The following is a 13,326-nucleotide window of genomic DNA, read 5'->3' as shown; positions in this document are numbered from 1 at the left end:
TAAAACCAGGAAATTATATGTTATTAATGATTGAACAAAAATGACAAGAGGATGCATCAGTAATTATTTCACCTGAGGGTTGACAGAGTACTTTTTACTGTAACAATATGTTAAATTATTATTTGTTTTAACAATGTAAATTGCTTATCAAACAGACCTAACAATTCAGCTACCAATGAATGAGCAGTAGTATGCACGTGATAACATAGATTGAAAAATAAGACGAAGTGATACCTCTTCTCTGAATAGACAAGCTAAGCCAGTGTGCTGCTGTTAGCCAGTGAAAATAGAGGAGTGGCACCTCTTCACTTTATTACTCAATCTATGTCAGTGCGCTGCTGTAGCCTGGAAGGTTTCTTTGCCTTTTCGACTCGGTTTCCGAGTCCAAAATTCGCTTGTCGCTTCCCTATTTTCAGACCCTCCAGCATCAACAGCCTCCTGACACATTCTTTTTCTTAAAATAATCAACGATAGACGCTTCATCTTCTTTGTTTATTTTTTTTTTTAGCGGGATCGTTGGTGATCATTCAGTGAGCGCGCTGCGTGTACACACGCGTGTACGTCTGTGCACGTCACGCATTAAGACAGACAGGCAGGCAGAGACGGGGAGCGAGAGAGAGGAGAGATAGGAGACGCGGGAATGAGCCAGAAAGTAGCCTAATTTTTTTATTATCAACCACAACCATTACTGCACTAACATAGCCACGGGAGTGATGAGAGAAAAAAAATATTTTTTTTCACTCGTCCTCCTGCAAGTAGCACCGGCGCGACCTAATTAAATTTTAACTCGCACCTTAAAAAAAGTAGGTCGCATATGCGACCTAATAGGTCGCACGCTGGAGCCCTGTTTGTATGATATATTCACATCTGCAAACTGGCCCTTTCTGATTTTGTTTCTTCACAGGTGCCCTAATGAGTGCAGGTAAACATACATACAAGTTCCAAGTGTGTTAACATGCTTACCACTTGGTGCTACGTTTTCATCAGCAGTATTTCACATCTGTAAATTTACTATAACCGTGGGCCTTCTGTCCTCTGAGGGAGCCAGTTCATTATGGTGGCAGCAGTTTAACACTCCTGCTGAGCTGGCATCACACACGTTGGAGGGAGTTTGTCATATCGTGCTGCGATGGCCCTTTAATCATCACACACACATGTGATCAGGACTATACTTCATTTAGGAGAGACGATAAGGAATGTTAACTTACACCTCAAATTGTGGCAAAATGTATTTTTCAAATAAGAGGAAAAATTGGCATCAGGAAAAAAAACCCTCTAATTTATACATGAGGACATATAAAGGGCCTGCTCTTTTTGAGAAACAGGCTCACCAGGAGAATCCAGGTGAAAATGGTGTTACACCTTATTGATTTAACCTATTAAATCCACTTTTAATGAAGGGAGATGAGGTTGAAGGTTATGAGAATGATTTTCAGTCCTCTTGACAATCAAGCCGTAAATTGTGTGGATGGGATCCAATGCAGCGATCGGGAAGAATACCTGAAGTGAGTGTATAATTAGTTTTGATCATTAATGTCTAGGACAACTGATCATCTGATATCATTCTGATATCATCATTACATTATCATCCATTTCTACCATTCTTAAGTTTTTTCTCAAATAGTACACAAACCAACACAGCATGCAGATATGTGTGAATTGCTCTATTTGGCTAAAGACAGAACATCTGTTTACCCTTGTTCCCCAAGTCAATGCATGGGAGTTTACAGTCCTGGGGCAATCCTTCAAACTGACCTGTGGTAGTGTATCACTCTGTGCAGGACCCTATAGTTTGAGGACAGCCAGCCTCACAGAGTTGGGGTTCTGTGAGTGACCTCTGACCCCTAGATAAAGAAGTCTCTCGGAGGATGACAAAGAGAACGGCTGACCAGCTGTCCCTGGAAACCACGGCTAACTTGCCTGTCAGTAAGTGTTCTCCCAGCTGGCGCATCACAGAAATGACTGCTTTCACACAAAATGATAAGTGAAACTATCTACACACTGCTGCTGTGTGGGAGACTTACACAACTCATTCCCAAGTCGAGCTCATAAAACAACTTGTGTACTCTTTGGGCAAGCACTATAACAGAATACATTTCTATATTGCATTTCTACACATCTGCTGCATAAACTCGACCTTTCCAAAGACTCATTCTATAGGGTGAAGACGAAGGAGGTAGCACAGCAGTCTGTTTAATGTCAGGTCTTCAGTCTGTTTAATGATTTCATAACCCTACTGTCCTCTTTCTACATGCATCGCTTTGCTCTGTTTACCATCACTGACAGGCCCCAGGCCACAGCCATTCACTCACTGCTGCGGAAGGCCTGTGTATTCCCTGGGCAGTCGTTGTACGACCTAATTCATCTTAATTCATGTCTGGTTAAATAAAATTTAAATCAATAAAAATCAATAGACCACAGCGGTTTGCAGAACAAATGGGGCGTCATATCCATCTACATTGTTATGTTGGATCTATTGTGAGAGCTTCCAAGAAACTAAAGTCCTTTGCGTCCACATGTCAAAATGGGAAAAAATATCAATATCAATTCAAAATTAATATTAATATTAAAAAAACATAATAGAAGCTTATCCTTGACAGTTCTGGGATGTAGAGTAAGATGTATGAAGGACGTATGGTGAACTCAGTGACCCACCTTCAGTCTCGTCTGTGTTTAGGCAACTGGTGCCTCATGAAAGTGGAAAACATAAACTGCAAAACTCAACTTTAATATTTGGTATAACATTGTGAAATTCAAGATACCTGCTTCATTGTAATGACCAGCGATGGAACAAAAATAGCTTAGTGAACACAATGAGTAAAAAATTCACAGAATATCTCTGTTCTCAAATCCAAAGTGTCAAGTAGCATTTGCCTGTTACTGACATCAAATTCACCAAACAAAGCTTTTGTTCCCCATTTTAGACCAGTAGCTCTAATGTGAATGGCGCTCACGTTGAGTGGGTGTTTATGTAAGTGTGCCTCCTAAGTAACATGTTCTAGTGTTTCCCATTCATCATGCCCACTCAAACTCAAAGTTTAGAACCTCTTCCACTTCAGATGAAAGCCATATGCTAAACCAAACTGTAGGTCACACCATAAAACACCATCTTAACCTCTGTTAAATTGGCTTTACACTAAGAGCCAATTGCTTTAAGCACCACACCAAACTATGGTTCATGGCATGTAATTTAATGCTTATCTTCATATAACAAGCTGTAATTTTGTCCTTAGTGGTTTTTTTTTTACTTTTGAAGAGTAAAGTCTGAACAAGTTTGACAGGTATGGAATTAACTACCTCTTGGAATTCTGGAGCAGACAATATATTTTTCTTTTGGAATAATAACAGTTAAATACCCATCAAAGACAGACTGTGTTGCTTTGATACAGAGCTGCAGAGCTGAAAATACTCCAGCACTAAAAGCAGCCATTATTTTACACCTGATAAAAGGATGAGAAGATGCCAATGAGTTAAAACTTCTCACCACTGCCCCAAGTATTTCTCACTGTGCCTCTCCATCTCTGAGTTTCCTTCTCTCTCAAACTCCATGCTTCCCTGAGTCTCCTTCTCTCACTCCTGTAATAAATCACCACTTATATAAACTGCCTTCAAGATGGTTTCCACCAATGTTACATGAGCCTCCTTTTAGTACAACACAGGATGTTATAGAACCATTACGACACTAACGCCTGGCTCATATAGCTCAACGCAGCTGAACTTGTGCATGTGTGCACATTTTTATTTTGCTGTGTTTTATAAATTCATGTGGACATGCATATATGACTCAAATAACTGTGCTTTCCATTGCACAACAATAACTGAGAACAGGAAGGTCCTCTTCTTCCTATGTGACATGAAGAAAAAGTCATCCTTCCTCTGATAAATTAAATCAACAAGCATAAAAATATTTTACTTCACTGTCTATGAATGGGTCACATTCAATAAATGGTCCTTCAAAGTGTTTTATGTAAAACCTCATGCAACACTGGATTTTAATTTTTCTCACACAGAGACTCAGATGCACACACTTATACCACCCACATATACACCCACCTGGAACCACAGAGACTCACTGACACACACACACACACACACACACACACACACACGTATATAGGACACACACATGCAACTGCCACTCATATATTCTTCCACCTGAAACCATAGACAGCCCCTCCTTCTCTTTCTCACGTGCATGCACGTACTCACACACATGTACACGTATTCCCAGGCGGTGCTGATGATCTATGTATTGGGTTTTGCCTGTAATAACAGCAGAGCAGATAAAAGACATTGGCAGCATTGGAGCTAATCGCCTCCTACACAGGGGAGGCTGGTTTAAATGGCTGATCTGCTTGGGGACTGAGCTTGCCCTTTGCCCCTGGAGGTCCACACACAGTAATGCACAACTTGTTGTAAAATATTGCAATTTCCATGATTCCCCAACTTCCATGATTATTAATCATATAATTTAGTGACAGGAACAACAGACAATAGACAGGAAAACCCTTCCCATGACAACAATCTACAGATTGTGTGCACACTTTGCCTTAGGGCTGTAGCTGCACCCCAAACCCCATAATGTATATAATGACATAAATATTTATTTGAATTTTTATATTAAGGACCATAATAACAGTAAGACAATAAGTGTGAAAATAAGACCGTTGTAGGTATGGCTGGGTGATAAAATGATTTATCAGGTTTATATTTTAAATCAATTAAAATAACAGCTGAATCGTAAAATCTAGATTTTGTAAACTAAAACGTCGTATCAGCCTCTGAGTGCTCAAACAAGCCGTAACATGCATGCCCAGAAATCATGCACAGTCATGCACATTAGTAGTTCATGTACTTAATGAAAAAAAAAAAGAAAAAAAAAAAAACAAGAAAAATCTAGATTAAAACCGAGAATCATTAAATGTTGATCTGATGTTTTGGTCACATCGCTCAGCCCTAGTTGCAGGTGCAGAAATTGAAAAAAGTATGTATTAAGCTTCAAAAGTTCAATAAAACAATGTTGTTTTGTGACGTCAAGACAAATAAATGTGACTAATGATCATGACCGTAGTATTTAAAATAATTGGGGTGATCATTTTTGCTTATTTGTGCAGCCCTGATAAACATCTATGTAAACATAAACAGACACACACACACACACACACAACCCAGCAAACATTCTGTCATAGAGCAGGTGCTGATATGATGGTCTGTGCCCAAATTGAGGAGCTGTGTAATTGTAATGCCAAAATGAAAATATGATATTTGGAAAACAGAAAATTTTACTGTGTTGAAATATATAATATTGTATATACTACTATTGAATTTGAACTTGGCTTAGTCTTGCATGTTGCTGGCTGCTTCTTACTAGGAAACATTCACTAGTAGACACACACAGTACAGCCACTGACTGAGAGTCATCCTCTGCTGCAGGATGTGAGATAAAGCTACTGGCTGTATGCAGGAGGAGTGTGTAGTGGTGTTGCTTTCCTCAGAATACATGTTGTGTACATGCTCAGCTTAGCAATGTAAGGTCAACAATGGACATTTGTTTGTACACAAATAGGATACAAGGAGGATACAACAGGATTCATTTATCAATGAGACAGAGAGCAAAAGATGAGACAGACATACTATATATGTGATAGTCTTTTTCTCTCTCTTTACCCAAAATGGCCTCTTGTGGTATTCAGGCGGCTCTCTCCACAACAGGAAGAGACTAGTTGTTCCGACTTACAAGACATTTGGAGCTGGTTAACACTGACAGTATACACTGGAGTTAGATTCACACCCACACCCACCCACACATACTCTCTCACACACGCATTCACTCAAGTCCAAGCTTCCTCATTTCTTGGCTGTGTAATCTGTATAAAGGACTGGTGTCCTAAATCTAAATGCTGCTTGTCTTACTTTGGTCCTTCTCAGAAAGCACGGAAACATCTTAGTTAAGGTCATAACCGCACAACACAAAGGAAACAGAAATATTCACCCCATCTAGAAACAGGAAGTGCAAGACCACTATCATCGATGAGTACCTAACTATGTCCTCCTATCATTTGCAACTGGCTGATTTTTTTTTTTTTTAATATAAAACTTAATGCCATTTACAGACAAGCTACAGCATCCTTACAAACGTATTATGCTGCTTCAACTTGTCCCTGCACATTATAAATTCAGTGTTGTGTATTTCATTAAATGCAGATACTGGATATAGGATGCTTTACAGACAGTGACACAGACCTGTTACATGCTCTTAGCTTGTGTCCGCTTTACTAAGTTAAAGGAGGAAGGCAGTGCTGAATAGGGAGTGCATGCGAGGAAGAGATAAAGTCTAAGAGCAGATTCATTCTAGAAATGGGAAGAGAGAGAGAGAGAACATGGAGTATCATTTGACATCCAAACCACCCTCGTTATCTCTGGTTCCCAAGGGTCCTTTTGCCTGCTCACTGCATTTCCCTTCCCTTCCACCTTGTTTGGGCTAAATGTGGGCTGGCATGCTTTTGTCTCAGGCATACGGGGGGTGGGGTGGGGGCATAAGGATTTATGTGTGTGTGTGTGTGTGTGGGTGGGGGGGGGGGGGGGGGGGGGGGGGGTACATGGGACTTATTGAGCTGCATTTCTTCCTCTTACATAGAGACTCAGGAACAGGAAAAATATGAATTTTATATGCTACGGTGTCTTACAGTCTTTTTTCTTCTGGCTAGGGAGAAACAATCTGCCAGTGGGGATGAGATCATTTGAGCTAATTTTGCTTCTTTCAAATGCAAATGAAGATGATTCAAGATATTTTTAAAATCAAATGACATTATCTTTATACTACCGGATGATATGCTCTATTCTGCCTTGTTTGTAGATATTGACACTTTGAAGCTACTTTGAATCACGAGGACATGTTAAGATGGAAATGTTTGCGGTGCATGCCTCTCAGGCCTCTTCGTCCCTTCTGAGGGGGGCTGGTGGCAGCTGCTCTGCCCCTTCTCTGTGTCTTAACTCCCTGGCAGATGGGGCCAGCAACTGCAGCCCACTAACATTAGCAACACTTTGGGGGAAAAAACATGTGGAGCTGCCCATCACTTCCAACTTTGCTGTGCATAACACACTTGGCGCCTAGTGGTGATAGCTCTCTGTATTTCTGTCATTCACTCACTTCCTGCAGGGGGTTGAGAACAGATCTGGCTATATATGTATACAGACAGCGGGAGTGGAGAGAGAGTGAGAGCAATAAACCTTCCAGATCCTGTCTCCTTCAGATTTTATTCCCGGAACATTTATTGAATTTCTTTGACTCTGTAGTCTCTTAAAGATCAACAAAAGGATTAAAGCGAATCCATTAGAGTTACTTACTGAAGCACGAGTGCACCCCATCAACCCCCCATGTACGCACGGACGCGCTCACTCACTCACTGCTGTCTTGGAATCCATGTGAAAACACAACTTCCCCTCTGCACAAGTATATGACTCTCACAACAATGTGAGAGGAAGGCAACACAAGCTGAAACCTCTCTTACATCCAGCTCAAACTCGCCGCCCAGCCCCTCTGGAAGCAACCAGTGGCTGCTAAGGCGCACAAAAGCACACAATACATGCACAAAGAGAATATGTAGAGGGCTTACCTCACTTAATAGTTCAAGCCTTTCAGCAGTCCATTACCCAGCACTTTCTCGCAAAACTAGGTTTTGGGCAGCAGCACCGACGGAGGAAGCAACAGGCGAGAGTAAGGGAGGGAGAACGAGAGAGAAAAAAGATGAGAAAAAGAGGGTGAGAGAGAGCGAGAGAGAAGGGGGAGAGCACAGCAGGAGGGAAAGAGGAGGCTAAGACTGAGTGAGTGAGTGAGTGTGTGAGTGAGTGAGGCAGAGCGAGCGGTGACTGACGACTCTCAACGACTCCCAGTCCAAGCAGGAGGTTTGTTAGAAGCCCACAAACTAACTCACTCCTCTGCCTGCCTCCCCGGCTTGACGTCAGCCCTGTCACATGACCTCTCTCTGGTTTGGTGGGGAAATGAAAGGGGCGGAGGGACAGAGAGAGAGAGAGAGAGTGAGAGAGAGAGAGAGAGAGAGGGAGAGAGACAGAGAAGCCTGCGTTACTGTGGTAACAGGCACACTGCGCCAAAATGATTTCAATAGGTCATCTGACACACACACACACACACACACACACACACACACACACACACACACAGACTCAGAGTGCTACTTCTTGTATACAGAAAAGCTGGCACAAGACAAACTCAGTGCTGCTCACACTGACCAATCAAAGGAGAAGGACAGAAAGAGAAAGAGGATTAGAAACTGATGGAAACTGGTTAAAAATCATACATGGCTCCCAGGGTTTTTCCAGTTTTTGGAAACAAACGCAATCAAAAAAGGAATGTGCACCAGACAAACTGTACTTTTGAACTCCTGTTTTGACTTCTTGAACCAAAATAAGCAGCATGTTGAATTTGTTTTTACTACATTTCATGACCTTCTACCAGGGCTCTCAATTCAGTGCTGCCTATAGTATCACAAGGGTGGATTTCTGTTGTGTTTTCAATACCTTTCTACTGTATATCTTACTTTTCACATATTATTTCAATCTAAGATCACATGGAAAACCAGTTCATGTATGTGACCTGACAAACAATATCTCTAAAAGGGAGAGGAACAATAGTGTGAAACAAACCAAGAAAAAACAAGAAACTAATTAGCTTTCATTACTTTAGGGAAGGAGTGATTTTAGCGGCTGCAGTTTCAGTTTCAGTTTTTATTTCAAAACACCACAGAGACAGGCTCTAACAGCAAAACCTCAAAACAAAGATAAGATTTCATGTAATTCACATTATGATTAACAGCTGATCTAACAATACAACTGAAGACACGGGAATGGGAGTGAGGGTGTTATTGTAAGTTACAATTATGTTGCATAAGCAGTGACTAAAAGCACATTGCTGTAACTGTGTCAGAGTTGGTGATGCACCCAAACTGCCAAAAATTTCAGGATTACTTTCTGCTTATTGTTTGAATAAAATAAAACATTGCACCCAATGCATCTGGATTTGTGTGGATTTGCATTAATCCTTTCTTTTTGACTGCTGGAAATGCTTTTTCTGCAGCATGACATTTGTAAATTTCAACAATCAATAGTGTGATATTGTCAGTTTTCCAAATTACTGCAGCAGCCCTGATCAAAATATTGACAGATTCCCTTCTGTGTTAGTTTGTGCTGAAATTATTTGAAATAGGATATTCTTTTTTCATGTTTCAAGGACAAATACTAACACTCTGTATTTAGTATTTCAACATTTTTACATGCTCGGTGTATGCAACACTTCTCTTCCACTTCCATAAGGTGGAGCAGCACAGTATCAAGATTATTCTTTAGCAAGGATCGTATATGAAAAACAAAGAACAAGGGAGGGTAGTGTGGGAAGTGAGAGCTATTTTGGGGACAACTAGTATCCCTCCTTACCCCATCCCCCACTCGCCCAAGAGTATGCACAGTTTTGATCACATTCATTTTAATGGCATCTGCTGGCCAGTTGAATGGAGAGCAGAAGGACCAGAGGCAGGGTGGGGGAGGGTGGGGCAAGGTCAGCCGCCTGAAAATCACCCCCATTGGACTAAAGCATGCAGGGGTATGTACGGCTGGACTGGCCCGGGTGGGGGAAGGGGAGCAGAGAGCGAGGGAGGGAGGGAGAAGAGTGTATCAAAGAAAGAGCAAACTGTGGGGAAAGTAGAGAGAGAATAAGAGAAAAAAGTAACAAAGACAGCTAAGTTCAAATGTCATGAGTTGCACAGAGAGAGAGAGAGAGAGAGAGAGAGAGAGAGAGAGAGAGAGAGAGAGAGAGAGAGAGAGAGAGAGAGAGAGAGAGAATAGACAAACAGCCTGTAGTGAGAGTAATATCAAAAAGCCCACAGCTAGGATAAATGAGATTACACAGGTCCTGCTGAAGAGCAAAGCGGAGACAAGACTGAAAGCCACCAGGATGAAAAGCAGCCAGGGACACAGAGCTCAGATGATGTAAGAAACAGAAATGAAGGTCTGACTGCCAGGCGGGTAAATTGGTAGACGGATAAATTATTTAGACTGAGGCCTGAGCCCTGGGATTAGCTTGCTGTCTGGGAGGTGACCGCCTTGGTTTGTGCGTGTGTCTATTAGGATGTAGGGTGTGCAACAGGCACTGGAGGGAATTCCTTCCTCCTTGCTCAGGAAGCAACAGCATGGGCGGAAGAGAAAACAACTTCTCTTTCCAAGGCAAACCCATTAAAAGTTGTTCCTTTGAAGAAGGAAATGCTCTGTGCCGACAGTAGCAAATCATTTCTAATAATTAACTTACAGGCAATGTTATTCAGTGTTACTCAATTCAGCTGAAGATACAAAAAAATGGTGGAGACAACACAGTATAAAACGACATGCTCTCACAACATATACCTGAGGTGGATAATTATTATTTCTAAACACTGAGCTGACCAACTACAGGAAAAATATTGTGAAAACTATTCACTATAATGAAAGGAAATCACCATGCTAGATGCTGACAATGTTGTCCAAATAATAATAATAGTTTTTCTCCCAACGTACCAGCAATTATTTTTCTAATAATACAAATAAGACAGTCTTTAATCCAAAATAAGCAGATAGACAAAGCTGGTTTTTCTATAAAGTTGCTTTTTTTAAGATATTGTTTTATTGGACAGTAAAGGTTTAGGTTATTTTTTCTCTGCTGTTTAAATTGTTCATATTTCTATTTTTTATATATTCCTTGTTTATAGTGTATATATTGCTTGCTGCTATTTATCATCTGTTTATACTGTAAATTTGCACATTGCCCACATCTATGCACATTGTATACATCTATGCACACAGTTTTTTGCACATTGGGTACTTAGATCTCTAGTGCCATCTTTTATTTTTTATTTTTTATTTATTTAATCTTGTAATCTGTGGATACTGTTGAAAACTGTGAATTTCCTTCGGGATGAATAAAGTATCTATCTATCTATCTGTCTAAAGTGGAGAGTGAAAGACAACAGGACAGAGCAAGAGACAGAAACATGACATATCTATGCTAAGAGATAATGATCCACACATTAGTTTAAGTTCACGTTCAGTTTGTTCAATTCAAAATGAAAAGTTGTTGACTGTTTCCCATTTTCATTCATGATAACCCACAGCATATGAACATTTTTTAAATCTAAAAAGTATGTTTGCTGTATGTTGCTGTAATATTCCTACCTCTAGTGTATACACTTAAGTTCACTACACCACCTGGTAGCTCTGACAAAACAATACATTATTTTAGTACATCATACAAAGCAGTTGACAAGGAAAACTACTCTCATGCTTCTTTTTAACTGAATACATGTTAATATTGAAATAGCTATACATTTGTTATTATGCCTTCTTTTCAACACACTTTAACTGCTGAAAACAAAACACAAGTATGGGAGCCTGGTCCAAATCCTCTGAAAAGCCAGTATTTACATTTGGTGCTCCTCAGTTTTGCTTGTTTCCATTTGATAAACACACTTACTGCGTCTTTTGTGCGAGTGAAATTTGTTTTTGGGAAACGGGACCCAGCTCTTAAGGGTTCGACCCATATCAAGGAGCTGTCACGTTAGTGTCACAGGCTGGGCTGGAGCCAACAGATTATGGGCCGGATAATTGGTTGTCAAAGTGGGAATGCAATATCACACTATTGGGAACTGCTAACAAGGTTTGATTATGTCTTTTCAAACCACTCCACGTGTGTACATAAAAGCTCAGTGAAAGACCACGTAATAGCCCTCATAATAATTTACTCATGAAGTTAAAGTTCCTAATCAAAATTTGTTTGCACCTGATCAATATGTCCATATGTGGCCAACTGCTGCACTTTAAGGCGGGACAGATCAATCATGAGAGGACTTGAACAAGAGGCATCAGTGTAAAAACTGAGGTGTTACACAATCACAAGTGCCGCCTTACAATCTATCTGCCAATTATGACACGTAGCGTTATCAGCAGAAAGCTGGCTGGCCGACAGGAAAGTGAATTCATCACCCACACACCATATGTTTACTAATGTAACATTGTCCTGTCCTGAGGGGAGAGAGGGAGAGTGAGGGAGAGAGAGAGAGAGAGAGAGAGGGAGAGAGAGAGGGACGTCCACATACACACATGCATACAAACATAAATGTGCAGCAATGCAGGAATCCTCACACTCTAGGAAACCTTGTGAGCCCTTAATGAGCTCGACTGAACAACACAGTGAAGCAAGACGGATCTGACAGCACTCATTTATCCTGCAGTCCACAGCTGTATTAAGCTTACAAACAGCGTGCACTACACACAGCTGTGCACGCAGCCTTACGTCAGCGCAGTAGCTTAATTCACAACTCACTGAAAGGAGTACACAGGAACTCACAAAAAAACATCTCTTTTGTGTGTTATGTAACTGCAATACATGAGGTGGGCGAGCCGATGCACCTCACTGAACAGGCTAATCCAATGTACCGCACAGCTTGCCAAAAGAATTGATGAAAGCATCTCAAGTCTCTGCGCTGCTGTGTCATTAAAATACTGCAGATGACGCTGATTTATACTGATCCAACATAGAGATAATGCACATTAAAGAAAAATATTTGTTTACGTAAATCAGTAAATTATACATCATAGAATATTCACAGTGATATCAGATATTTTGTAACTGGACTGCAGAGGAGGGATGTAATCTGTACAACACTGAACCAACTACACATTTAAAAGAATACTTCACTCAAAATAATATTTTTTTTGTTTTGTTTTGTTTTGTTTTTTAGTTTTGATGTTTTGCGCTCCACAAAAGAACACCCATCCAGGCGCATTAGGTTGCCAAGCGACAGGGGAGATCACGACAGACTGAAACCTCGCTAAATCACACAAAAACTTTGCGGACAGATAGACTGCACTAGTGGTACTTTGGAAATACCTTTTTGTGTGTTTTGGGTGAACTGTTCTTTTAAAAATATGTGTATTGGGTTAACAGAGAAGTGGACTGTATTGGAAAATAACCCATTGTTATGAAAATGTGGTAAAAAATGTAGCCAAAGACAACACATTGTGTGCTATTTCTGAGCATATTTTTTAGCTTATCCACCGAAAACAAACTACTTCTCACTCACATATCTCATGAATGAGATCCATGATGCAGATCCAGAACTGTAATTTTTACTACACTGTATAAACAAAGTGGAGTCCACCTCTAGAGAATGAATTCATCTTCCTTAACTCCCTCGCACAGATTTTTCTGAGTGAGATCACTGAGAGCTATACGGTCTGTGTTGGTGCAGTGAAGTACTGTAATGTAATGTACCACCTGTTACA

The 13,326-nt window shown here is 40.6% G+C and overlaps 1 protein-coding gene across 8 annotated transcripts in view; it reads right to left on the bottom strand.

Moving 5' to 3' along the window:
- Positions 1–13,326, bottom strand: part of ncalda (neurocalcin delta a) — a 74,423-nt gene that overhangs the window by 32,313 nt on the left and 28,784 nt on the right. The window contains exon 6 of one of the 8 annotated variants that reach the window (XM_030072330.1): positions 7,935–7,985. The exons of 6 other annotated variants lie outside the window; for them this stretch is intronic. The gene's annotated coding sequence lies outside the window, so the exon portion shown is untranslated. One more of the 8 variants, XM_030072337.1, reaches the window with a different exon arrangement.

Source organism: Myripristis murdjan, chromosome 16 (genome assembly GCF_902150065.1).
Source record: "Myripristis murdjan chromosome 16, fMyrMur1.1, whole genome shotgun sequence".
NCBI classification, from domain to species: Eukaryota; Metazoa; Chordata; class Actinopteri; order Holocentriformes; family Holocentridae; genus Myripristis; species Myripristis murdjan.
The sequence above is the reverse complement of the archived record's forward strand: the minus strand, read 5'-3'. Positions and strand labels throughout refer to the sequence as shown.